This window comes from Pongo abelii, chromosome 22 (assembly GCF_028885655.2).
Source record: "Pongo abelii isolate AG06213 chromosome 22, NHGRI_mPonAbe1-v2.0_pri, whole genome shotgun sequence".
NCBI classification, from domain to species: domain Eukaryota; kingdom Metazoa; phylum Chordata; class Mammalia; order Primates; family Hominidae; genus Pongo; species Pongo abelii.
Window position 1 is genome coordinate 23,546,570 of NC_072007.2, and position 12,698 is coordinate 23,559,267.

Below are 12,698 nucleotides of genomic sequence, written 5' to 3' on the forward strand. Positions count from 1 at the left end.
CTGAGATACCAAAGAGGAAGCATCTGGAAAGTGATTGTTCTGGGACAGCAAGGTAAAAGCTGCATGGAAATTTTATGTCCCAGCCTTGGAAGTTATATAGCATCACTTCCTCATTGAATTTATAGGGCAGGGGATATAGACCCCACTCTCAATGGAAGAAATGTCAAAGAATTTGCAGCCGTCTTAAATCCAATCAACTAAGAGCAGACAGAAGAAGCCAAATCAAAATCTGAGTATACATTATTGGTAAAACTAGATTGAAATATACAGCAGGGATATTTTGCTTATCCCACTCTTATTTGAGTTTGCCTACCTAGAGGCAGATAAAATTTCAAAACTGCGGCTTCTTCCTCATCTTTCCACCCCATTGTAAGAGAGGATAGATCCCAAAATGTTAATTACACTAGAAGAGGAAAGAGAGAAGAATTTACTCTGCTTGAAGGCAGTCAAGGGCGAAAAGAGAGCTTTTGGGACACTAACTGATTATGTGGACAAATTAGATACTCCTTCCTCCTCCTGCAGAGTAGTGAGTCAGGGGGCAGACAGCAGAATAATGAGAAGCGTCCTGAACAAGATATCCAAGAAAGTATAAATGGTGATGCAATTTTTTTTTCTCTGCAAATGTAACACACTTAGGACAATTTTTTTTCTGTAATAATTCCCTACCTCACTCCCTCATAATCTCTAAGCAATATGTGTGTTTCTCAAACCTAAAGATGTAAAACCACACAGTATGTAATCCTGAATGTGTAAAAGTTTTGTGCAAAATCATCGGAGATAGAAGGAAATAGCCTGGCTTGCTTAGCTCTCAAAATTAAAGAGAGAAATAATCAGATTTTTACATAACCAGGATATTATTAGTTTTGTTTCTTAATGTCAATTTTAAGCATTTAACAAAATACAGACTAGACATCATGTGCATTATTAAATACCTCTTACTATGGAAACATGATAGTCAATATTATAATTATCCAGGATTGCAATCTTGAAATAGAGATGCTTAACAATATATTTGTTTTTTGTATTGTTTTCCATGTAGGGCTTACCATGCAGTATTTTTTCTTCATAATACTTAATACAATTTTAAATAATGAATTATGCTGTAATTACTTATTTACTGTGTGACATCCTCCTAGGAGTCACAGATTGTGTTAATGGCTCGAATACTTTACAATTCCTCTGACTAAAGCTATTGCCTTGAGATTTTGCATTTTCTTCCACAAAAGGGGACATTTCTCTGCCCCATGATTTGAGGTTTGGTCATCTAACTAACTTGCTTTGACCAATGGAATAAAGCAGAACTTATGGAGAGCTAGTTCCAAGTCAAGAATCCAAGAGACTTTGTGTAAAATGCTGTTCTACATGAGCTGATGCCATCATCATGAGAAAGACACACCTGGTCTAGCCTATTAGCTTGTGGAAGAGAGTGAAAAACACATGAAACAGAACTTTTCCATCTAAACAAAACCTTCCAAATCCAACCAAGAGCAGAACTCACATGTCTGGCATTACTCTTATGTTTGCAGTTTAGCTGCTTGTGCATTTGCAAATACCAACAGGGGCTCACTATAGGCTGCATTTGGCTGGGGCAGCTTACCTGGTGTTATGGTCTGAATGTATCCCCAAACTTCATCTGTTAGAAACATAATCCCCAATGCAAGTGTTGGGAGGATGGGTTTTTGGGGAGGTATTCAGGTCATGAGGGTTCTGCCCTCATGGATGGATTAATGTCATTATGAAAGGACTCAGTGGAGGGAGTTTGCCTCTCTCTCATCCTTCCATCCCTTCCACCTTTTCTACTTGGTGGGGACACAGCCTTCCTCTTCTTCAGAGGATGCAGCAACAAAGCACCAACTTGGAAGCAGAGATTAGGCTTAATAGATCTGAACCTGCTGGTGCATTGATCTTGGGTTCCAGTCTCCATGAAAAATTCATTTCTGTGCTCTATAAATTACCTAGTCTAAAATATTTTGTTATAATGACACAACCAAAGTAAGACACCTGGTATATCTCTGTTCTACGCCCAACCATCCTCCTTTTGGGTGGCTAACACAGACATGTTCTACTCATAGTGATTGCAGAAATGCTAAAAAGCAAATAGAAATGCATTATGGTGCTTACTTCAGCAGCACATACACAAAAATTGAAACGATATGGGGATTAGCATAACCGCTGCACAAGGATGACACACAAATTTGTGAAGCATTGCAGATTTTTGTAACACAAAGGATAAATACTTAAGGAGATGGACACCCCATTTCGCATGATGTGATTATTATACATTGCCTGCCTCTATCAACATATCTCATGGACCTAAAGAGTTATTTAAACATCTATTATGTACCCACAAAAATTTTAAATGAAATATTTTTTAAAAAAGTATGAGAGCCTTTGAAGCCTAGGCTTTGAAAGACATACCTTCACTTCTGCCTCATTCTACTAACCAAAGCAAGTCATATAGGGAGATATATTCCGCCTTTATCAGAGAAACTCTAAAGTCATTTGACAAAGGGCTCAGTTAGAGAGAGGAGTGAAATATAGGGATTATTAATAAAAATTCATTTCTAGCTTTTCCCATATCCACCTAGATTAAGAAATAGAATATTACTAGGACATTGGAAGTTGCTCTGATGTCCTCGCTCAGTTATTATCTCTAACCTTCATCCTCCATATTAACAATTATCTTGACCCCTATCCACATAGATCAGTTTTGCTAACTTTTATAAAATGAAATCATAAAATCTATATCTGTGTTAGGACTCTTTATTTTAATAAAGTTTTGTGAGATTCATTCTTATTATAGGTAGCCCTAGTGAGTTAATTTTCATTGCCATTTAGTGTTATATTTTAGGAATATGCCACAATTTGTTTATTATCAGTCATCTACTATTGACGGATATTTAGGCTATTTTCAATTTGGAGATATTACAAATTATGCTGCTGCAAACACTTGGCAAACAACTCTAAGCTTGTCTTTTGCCTGTATACTAACAGTGGGTTTGCACTGTTGGTTGCAGGGCTACTTACTGGACTACAATCCCAGCATGCACCGGGATGGGGGCAGTGTGTAACGCTGCAGGGAAGGATAGAGAGGCACCTCCCCTGGCCAGGGATGCTGGGAGTTATGGTCTCTTAACGGTTTCCAGCGATTGGCTCTCAGACAGCCGATTACAATTCCAGCAGGTACCGGGCTTCGGGGCGGTGTGCAGCACTGAAGGGAAAGATAGGGAGGTGCGTCCTTAGCCAGGCATGCTGGGAGTTATGGCCTCTTAACGGTTTCCAGTCCATTGGTCGCACGGCTACCTGACTACAATCCCAGCATGATTTGGGCTTGGGAGCGGTGCGCAGCCATAGAGGAAGGATCGGACGGTGGGTACCTCGCAAGGCATCCTGGGAGTCATAGTCCTTTAACTATTTCCAGCCCATTGGTCGCGGGGCTAACAGACTACAATCCCCGCATGCGCCGGGTTTGGGGGTGGTATGTAGTATGGAAGCGAAGGATAGGGAGGCGCATCCCTAGCTAGGCCTGCTGGGAGTTATGATTTCTTAACAGTTTCCAGCCCATTGGCCGCCGACCTGCGGACTACAATCCCAGCATTGTAGTCCCCCCTCGTGGTGCGCAGCCCTGGAGGGAGGGACAGGGCGGTGTGGACTTCGCCCCTTCCTAAGCGATGTCACACGCTAATTGTGTGCCACACCCTCGCCAAGTGAGTCGGGAGAAGGACTTGAGCGGCAGGTCTGGGCTGGGCGGTGAGGACGGTGTGACGCTGCGAAGTGCACCTTCCTTGCTCAAATCGGAGGGGTCTGGTCCTCACTGCACAGCCCGCTGCACATCTCGGTGTCCTCTCCCATCCACACCCGGGGGGTTTTTCCAGAGCATCGCGCCTCTTCCAGCCCAGGGAGCCGCCTAATGTGCTAAACTCTATGGGAACTGAGACATCCATCTGCTGCGTGGCCGCCCGCGCACAACTTCAGAGCTTTCAAGGGGTGATGCGGGCGTGGCTCCTTCGTGAAAATGTCACCCACTACAGCGCCTTTCTTGTGATATAGAAGTTGACGTGTGAGAGAGATTTATTGGGTTACCCAGGATCTGCTAACAGCAGAGGAGAAAACCACAATTCCCAGGCATAAGAATCTACCTAAAGATGATGGTTTAGATATTTTACACTTGAAATCACCAGCCTCGTCTCAACTGAGTCCTGACTGTCGAGTGTCTCAAAAACACAGTTGGTGACCTGATCCCTCAGGAACAGGTGGTGCTCCAGCTTTGTGGGAATGGCTTTCAAGGTACGGAGCACTTGGGCAGCATTTGAAGTCTATCATGTTTTACATCTCTGCTTTGGATGGAAAGTTAATCACCCATAGCCGTTAGGGATGTATCTCAATATGCTGGGGCTTATCCGTTGAATTTTCCTGTCTGGACAATGGAAACCCAGAAGAACTTCTACTTGCAGGTAACCTCTTAATAATCGATGGCCCTAAGTTCCTTATGTCCTCAGGATGGTTCCTTGGATTCCCAGATGGTACCAGCTTTCATGATGCATCTAATCTGTACAAACCTGGGTATTACTCTATGTGAAAAGAATACTTTGTTCATATTACATGTTCTTATAATTTTCATTTGTGATTCGTGAGTATGGGACACTATAAAAAAACCTGAAAAACCTCATCATAGCAATTGAATCATGTTACTGTACTTTATGAAGAATTAGCCCCTTCAGGATTAATTACACATGGGTTCATCAGCACATTTGTAAAGAAAGGAAGAAAAGCTGTATGGCATTTATGAAATTGGAAAAATAAAGAACTATATATAGGGAGACCACAGCACAATACTAGGGCAGTTCTCTTATTTTAAATAGACTGTGCGGTCGAGTGCCCGCATTCCTACCCTATCCTGCAGCATTCTCATCCTACTATTTACTGTGTATTTAGGTGGGGGTTTCTGAATTCACTTGTCCACAGCATTAGTGGGGATGTTGTAACATGAGGGTATCCATCATCTGTCATCTTAATAAATAATGAAGAGAAGAGCCTTGGGATCTGTGTTCAGATACACTGCTGCTGAGTGTGCCTGCAAAGACACTGCCCACAGCGGTGGTCTCAGAATGTTGAACGTGATGCCACCACAGCTGCTGTTCACAGATCTAGGTGCTCCTTGGGATGTGAGTCTCCTGCTTAGATTTGTGGTTGTGAACCTGCTATGCTCACCGCAATTGTGGTGGTATCTTCTGTATTGCCTTTTCTATTCCATTAGTTTCCTGGGAACTCACTGTGTAACTGCAATTCAGAGACTATGCAGGGATTCCACCCCCACTACCTAAGTCACTGTACACTGGTCACATTTGTGTCATGTTGTCAGACTCCACGCTCTTCCTTTCCGATGGAATTTGTTGAAGAAGTATAGTTACCTGTAGATCTCCTCAGTCTAATGCTGCTGGGATTGATTATGAAGCTGGGCGGCCTCAATGACATTATTGAAAATACCTTTCCCATATTTTGAAGTTTGATACTACTTTCTTAGTGTGAACATTTGCCATAGCAGACAGTTTTAAATATCTTTGTGAATTTAACTGTCAAAACAACTAATGAAGTAGGCACGTGATCCCCATTTTACAGGTGAGGAAACTAATGTTCCAAGATTTTGAGTAATTTTCTTAACTTTACACAACTTTCTGGTGCATTTTGAATGTTAAGTTGGATCTCTGCCTCCACAGTGTGTGGGTTTACCTCCTTTTCTATTTTGTACCTCTCTGCTAGCATCTGCAAGGGCACATGTTTTATTCTCAGTCCATCTTCTCCTTGATGATAGGAAACTTGCCAAATACATCCTTAGTGGGAAAGAAAACCCGCTGGCAATTGTTCCTGTCTCTGCTCCTTCTCACCCTGGCAGGTGTGAGAGTTACCGAGTGAGATGGAGCAGTGGTGGATCCTGACCAGTCCTCACCTGGAATATTGGTTATGATAAAAAGATAATCCTCTCACTTTTTACAAGCATAATTTATTTGCCTTAACGTTTTGTCTGGGCTTTCTCTTACAGGTTCCTGCTAATGAAGTGCAAATATTGATGAAGATAATACTACTGCCTTGCTGCCAAACAATAACAATCGCCTTTTTTTGTATCTCCAATTATAAATGCAATACATATTGTAAAAAGAAAGGAACACACCATAAATATCTTTATAAAGTAAAAGTCTTGGCTGGTGGCCAGGAGCGGTGGCTCATGCCTGTAATTCCAGCACTTTGTGAGGCCGAGGTGGGTGGATCATAAGGTCAGGAATTTGAGACCATCCTGGCCAACATGGTTAAACCCCATCTCTACTAAAAAATACAAAAATTAGCTGGGCGTGGTGGCGGGTGCCTGTTATCCCAGCTACCCAGGAGGCTGAGCCAGGAGAATCGCTTGAACCCAGGAGGTAGAGGTTGCAGTGAGCCGAGACCATGCCACTGCACTCTAGCCTGGGCAACAGAGTGAGACTCCATCTCAAAAACAAAACAAAACAAAAAGCCTCGGCTGGCCCATTGGCTCAATCCAAGCACTTTGAGAGCCCAAGGCAGGTAGATTTTTTGAGCCCAGAAGCTCAAGACCAGTCTGGGCAACACGGTAAAACCCTTTCTCTACAAAAAATACAAAAATCATCCAGCTGTGGTGAGGTACACCTGTATTCCCAGCTACTAGGGAGGCTGAGGTGGGAGGATTGTTTGAGCCTGCAAGGCCAAGTTTGCAGTGAGCTGTAATCATGCCACTGTGCTTCCATCTGGGCAACAAAGTGAGACCCTGTCTCAAAACATAAAAACATAATAAACTGAAAATCTCCCCTTTATTCCCTTCCCTTCAAACTCACTTTTTTTTCCTCTGAAAAAACTGTTAAGAGGTTGTTTTTTATTTTTCTGGCTATGTTCTATAAATTACTTTTTTTTTTTTTCTTTGAGAGGGATTCTCGCTCTGCTGCTCAGGCTGGAGTGCAGTGGCGTGATCTCGGCTCACTGCAACCTCCGCCTCCCGGGTTCAGGCAATTCTCCTGCCTCAGCCTTCTGAGTAGCTGGGACTACAGGCACCCGCACCACGCCTGGCCATTTTTTTGTACTTTTAGTAGAGACAGGGTTTCGCCGTGTTATCCAGGATGATCTCAATCTCCTGACTTCGTGATCTGCCCACCTCAGCCTCCCAGAGTGCTAGGATTACAGGAGTGAGACACCGAGCCCGGCCTGTTCTATAACTTTCTAAATGATACACAAAAACTTTATTTTAAAAATTACATCATACTACATTGGTTTTATAATTTACTCTTTCTCTAGCTATATTTTATCTATCTACCTATCATCTATGTATGTATGTATGTATGTATGTATGTATGTATGTATGTATGTATCTATCTATCTATCTATCCATCTATCTATGACAAGGCCTTAATCTGTCACCCAGACAGTAGCTCAATTATGGCTCACTGCAGACTCAAACTCTCAGGCTCAAATGATTCTCTAACTTCAGCTTCTGAAGTAGCTGGGAGTACAGGTGCATGCCACTACACCAGGCTAATTGTTAGTTTAGTTTTGTTTTTTTAAACAGGGTCTCACTGTGTCACCCAGGCTGGAATGCAGTGGCACAATCACAGCTCACCCTAGCCTTGACTACTCAGGCTCAGGCAATTCTCCTGTCTCAGCCTCCTGAATAGCTGGGACCACAAATGTGTATTAGCACGCTTGGGTATTTATTATTATTATTTATAGAGACAGGAACTCTGTATGCTGCTCAGGCTTGTCATGAACTCTTGGGCTTAAGCAATCTGCTACCTCGGCCTCCCAAAGTGCTGGGATTACAGGTATGAGCAACAACAACTTACCCAGCCTTTTTATTCTGTGTAAGAATAGCTGATGCTATTCTATATTAAAAATATAATGGAAATTATTTATGGTGTCTTTTCAATTCTTATGCATTAAAATTCTCTTATTAGAGCCTTTTATTAATGGTCATAGTGTATTTTCCATAAAATATTACTGTCATACACTACACGCCAGTGATTCAAGATACCTGAACTTCACGAATGCACAGTCACATTAGAATACTGTAGTTATCTAAAAAAATATTTTTATAAATGATACATCAAGTTTGCATACAAGGTAGCTGGGTGTGGTGGCAGGCGCCTGTAATCTCAGTGAAGGCTGAGGCAGGCGAATGGCTTGAACCCGGGAGGCGGAGGTTGAAATGAGCCAACATCACGCCATTGCACTTCAGCCTGGCTGACTGAGCGAGACTCTGTATAAAAAAAAAATAAAGTTCGCACACAAGATTTTATGAGGAAATATTTTTCTTATTTTTCTTTACAATTCCGTATTAGTGTCTCAGTTATTTAGAATAGGTTCCAGGGCAGCAGTTGATTTGTTTTGGGTTTTACCTACGTATTATAATTTTGGATGTTATAATTTCCAACTCTGCCTGTACACTTGAAGTCAATGTGGATTAAAAAAAATTAATAGTACAAACTCTTCATAGATTCAACTTCATAAAGTTAAAAGCAGGGGCAGCTCCTGCTTTAAAAAGGGAATAGTGGAAGGCAGCATGCCATTTTATTTAAACTCGCAAGTTAGGTTTTTCAGATGGATGATAGTTAAGATCATTCAATCCCATTCCTGCTTCTAAGTGTTCCACAAAATAGCACATTAAATCCTCAGTCCTAAGAAATCATGGCAGAGATTCCAAATTTCCTCTCAATGTCAAGGTGAACAGCGCAGTTTTTTCTCTTGCAATAAAGGTACATCATTTGATACACAAGGGAGCGTAGCAGTCAGATACTTACAAGATTGTGTTGTAGAAATAACTTCTGTGTTTCATGCGCAATATGTATCCTCACCTCTATCTCCCAGTCAGTAACACTATCAGTTTCCTCATCTGTCCTTTCTACTTTCTTTAAAAGAGGATGATGATTGCAGACAACACATGACAGAGGCATTTCAAATCAGGAAGAGTTTCTTGAGATATACGTGATATTAGTTTTAAGCAGAATTTCCTGAAGAGTTTTAGTTACAATACCACATTTAACAGGATGATGGTGAAACTCATAGTAAACATTTGGCAAAACTTAGATTATGGGGCAGCCATCTCCTAGAAACACTTCATCGGGGTTTGTATATGAAATGTGAAATATCGTAGGTTTAATCCTGGCACAGAAACAAAACTGAGTGCATTGCACTTGAACAGCTGACCAATCCCCAGCACAGGTCCATATCAAGAAACAGAGAAGAAAGAATCCATTTAACCCATGAAAGGTCTTCATTTGCCCAAATTGAAAACCAAATTTCTCTCAGGAAACTAATGTTGGGTTTAATTAAAATATAAATCGGTCATATGTTTTCAAAATTAAATTATATATGTGTTTGTTTGTCTCTATAAATATGTCCCCAACTTTGCTTATGGCTTATCTTCTATGTTTTTTGGCTGATTTTCAATGGTTGTCTTATCTTGTGTAGATGAGTAGTCATTGAAATAGTCTTAATTTCACCAAGTGTTTAATTATAAATCTATACTTCCTTTGTGTTAGAGAAAATATTTTGTGAACAAAATTTAATTTTTGGAAAGATTTATATTTTTTCTTTTAAAAATTGTAATTGTGGTAAAAACACATAATGCAAAATTTACCATCTTAATTCTTTTTAAGTGCATATTTCATTAGTGTTAAGTGCATTCACATAGTTATGCAAAAGATCTGTAGAACTTCTATGTCTTGCAAAACTAAAATTAAATGCCTTTTAAGACAGTTGCCCATTTTGCTGTCTCTTCAGCCCTTTGACAAACACCATTCTAATTTTTGTTCCTGTGAGTTTGTCTACTTAAGATATCTGATTATGAATGGAATCATACACTGTCACTTTGTTCCTGGCTTATTTCAATTAACATGATATTCTCATGAATTATCATAGAATGTGACTTTTTAAAGACTGAATAATATTCCACTTTGTGTATATGCCACTTGTTATTAATCTGTTCATTGGTCAAGGGACATCTGGGTTGTTTCTGCCTTTTGTCTTGTGTTAATAATGCTGTAATAAATTTGGGTGTGCAAATATCTCTTCCAGATCATGTGTTGCATATTTTAAATACATACGTAGAAGGGGGTTGCTAGATTATATAATAATCTCATTTTAAATTTTTTGAAGAGGTTTCTTACTGTTTTAAAAATAGGTTTGAGGTGATAGATTATTGTGACTTTGCTTTGCATTTTTCTAGTAGAGTAATGTCGAGTATCCTTTTAAATGCCTAGCCATTTGCATGTCTTCTTTGGAGAAATGTCATTTCAAACATTTGCCATTCTAAATCAAATTATTAACTTTTTGTTGTTGTTGAGTTTTAGGAGTTTATATATTTTGAAAATTAACACCTACCAAATATGTGATTAGAAAATATTTTTACTCTTTTTTATTACATGTATGTACGTATGTATGTATGCACGTATATAACCCTATACAAAATAGGGTCTTGCTATGTTTTCATGACTAGTCTCAAATTTTGGGCTCAAGTGATCGTTCCGCCTTGACCTCCTAGAGATCTAGAATTATAGACACGAGCCACCATGCCCCGCTTTCATCCACTTATTAAGTGACATTTGTATGCCACTAAATGTTTTCTTTGATATGTAGAATAGTTGAAGCTTAATATTGTCCCCCTTTTTTTGTTGTTCTTTTCCTTGTTGCTTATGCATTTGATGTCATACTTAGGCAAAGAGTTTTAAGATTTATGTCATAAAGTTTTCCCCTATGTTTACTTCTAAGAATTTTATTAGTTTTTATGTTTAAATATTGAATCCATTAAAAAAACTTTTCTTTTTATATATGGTACAAAGGAAGCATTCAACTTAATTTTTTTCTCTGTAAATATTCAACTTTGAAAATTCTTTGTTAAAGAGATTCTTATTTTTCTATTGTATGGTCATGGAAAGCTTATGGAAGATTATTTTATCATGTTTGTAAGGGTTTATTTCTGGGATGTCTGTTATTCTGTTTCATCATCTATGTATCTGTTTTTGTGGCAATACCATATTGTTTTTATTTTTGTAGCTTTGTATCATGACTTTAAATCAGAAAGTGTAATGTCTCTTTGTTCTTTTTAAAGGGTGTTTGGCTAGTCATAGTTCCTAAACAACTTTTAGAATTATAAACAAAAATTCTGCATAATAACATACCATTGGGATTTTGATAAAAATTACATTATATTTTTATATCATCATGACTAGTACTGACAACTTTTTTTTTCTTTTCGGAGTGGGAGTTTTAATCAGTCACTCAGGCTGAAGGGCAGTGATGTGAGCTGTGCTCACTACAAGCTCCGCTTCCCAGGTTCAAGCAGTTCTCCAGTCTCAGCCACCCGAGTAGCTGGGATTACAGTCATGAACCATCACGTCTAGCTAACTTTTGTATTTTTAGTAAAGATGGGGTTTTGCCATGTTGGCCAGGCTAGTCTCAAACTTCTGACCTCAAGTGATCCACCCACTTTGGCCTCTCAAAGTCCTAGGACTACGGGCGTGAGCCACTGCGCTGGCATTGACATTTTAACAATATTAAATCACCTGACACTGGAGCAAGGCTATATGTAAGATTTTGCTTAATTTCCTCTTATTTACATATTTGCCTCTTTTTCTTGCTTTTGATTTCTAGTTTCATTTACATTGTATGACTTCAGTTTTCTTAAATTTAACAAGACAGGTACCCTAACAGAATGTACCATGTGTGATTGATTGAGAATACTTCATATGTTGCTGCTTTCGATTGCAAAGTTCTGTAAATGCTGGTTAGGTCTATAATGTTCAGGTTTTGCTTTCTTACTGGTATTATATCTGACTATTCTAGTCATGATTGAAAGTGGAGTCTTGAAGTCCACAATTGTTGTGTTGCTATATATTTCTTGCTTCACTTCTGTCAATATTTGTTTTACATATTTGAAACACAAGAATCAGTTGAACCTGGGAGGAGGAGGTTGCAGTGAGCTGATCACGAGATTGTGCCACTGCCATCCAGCCTGGGAGACAGAAACTCTGTCTCAGAAAAAAAAAAAAGAAAGAAACATGTCAGTGCTATTTATAGATTTATAGTAATATAAAAATTTAATGTAATTTTTATCAAAATCCCAGTGGTATATTTTTGCAGATTTTTCAAATTATATATATATGATTTATAAATTATTGTTATAAATTCCTTGCAAGTTAATCCATCTCACCATTACATAATGCCAATCTGTCTCTTGTTAACATTTTTGACTTAAAATGTATTTTGTTTAATACAATTATGACCATGCATCTCCAATTGTAGCTCCTCTTTCCATAAAATATATTTTCTTTAAACTGTTACTTTCAACTTATTTGAGTCCTTAGAGCTAAAGTGACTCTTGTAGACAGCACATTGCTGGATCTTCTTTGTTCTTAATCCATTAAATCATTTTATTCATTTTCTTTAAGGTATTTAACTTTTTATATTTGAAGTAATTATTGCAGTTAATGAAGTTACTACTATTATTTGTAATTGTCTTCTGTGTTTCTTGTAGATGTGTTCTTTATCATTTTTTCTCTTACTGCTTTATTTTTGTTGATTTTGTAGTGACATGATTCAATTTCTCATTTGCTTTTGCATACCTTCTACAGGTTTTTTGTAATCATCTTGAGAAATGAAGACTTAATAAAACATCTTAAAGTTATGACAATATATAACAA

At 38.8% G+C, this 12,698-nt stretch overlaps 1 non-coding gene across 1 annotated transcript; it reads left to right on the plus strand.

Moving 5' to 3' along the window:
- The first annotated feature begins 2,113 nt into the window (after positions 1 to 2,113).
- On the plus strand, positions 2,114 to 2,217 carry LOC134760874 (U6 spliceosomal RNA). The gene has a single exon (XR_010138911.1). It is a non-coding gene; the product is annotated as a U6 spliceosomal RNA (small nuclear RNA).
- Positions 2,218 to 12,698: the final 10,481 nt, after the last annotated feature.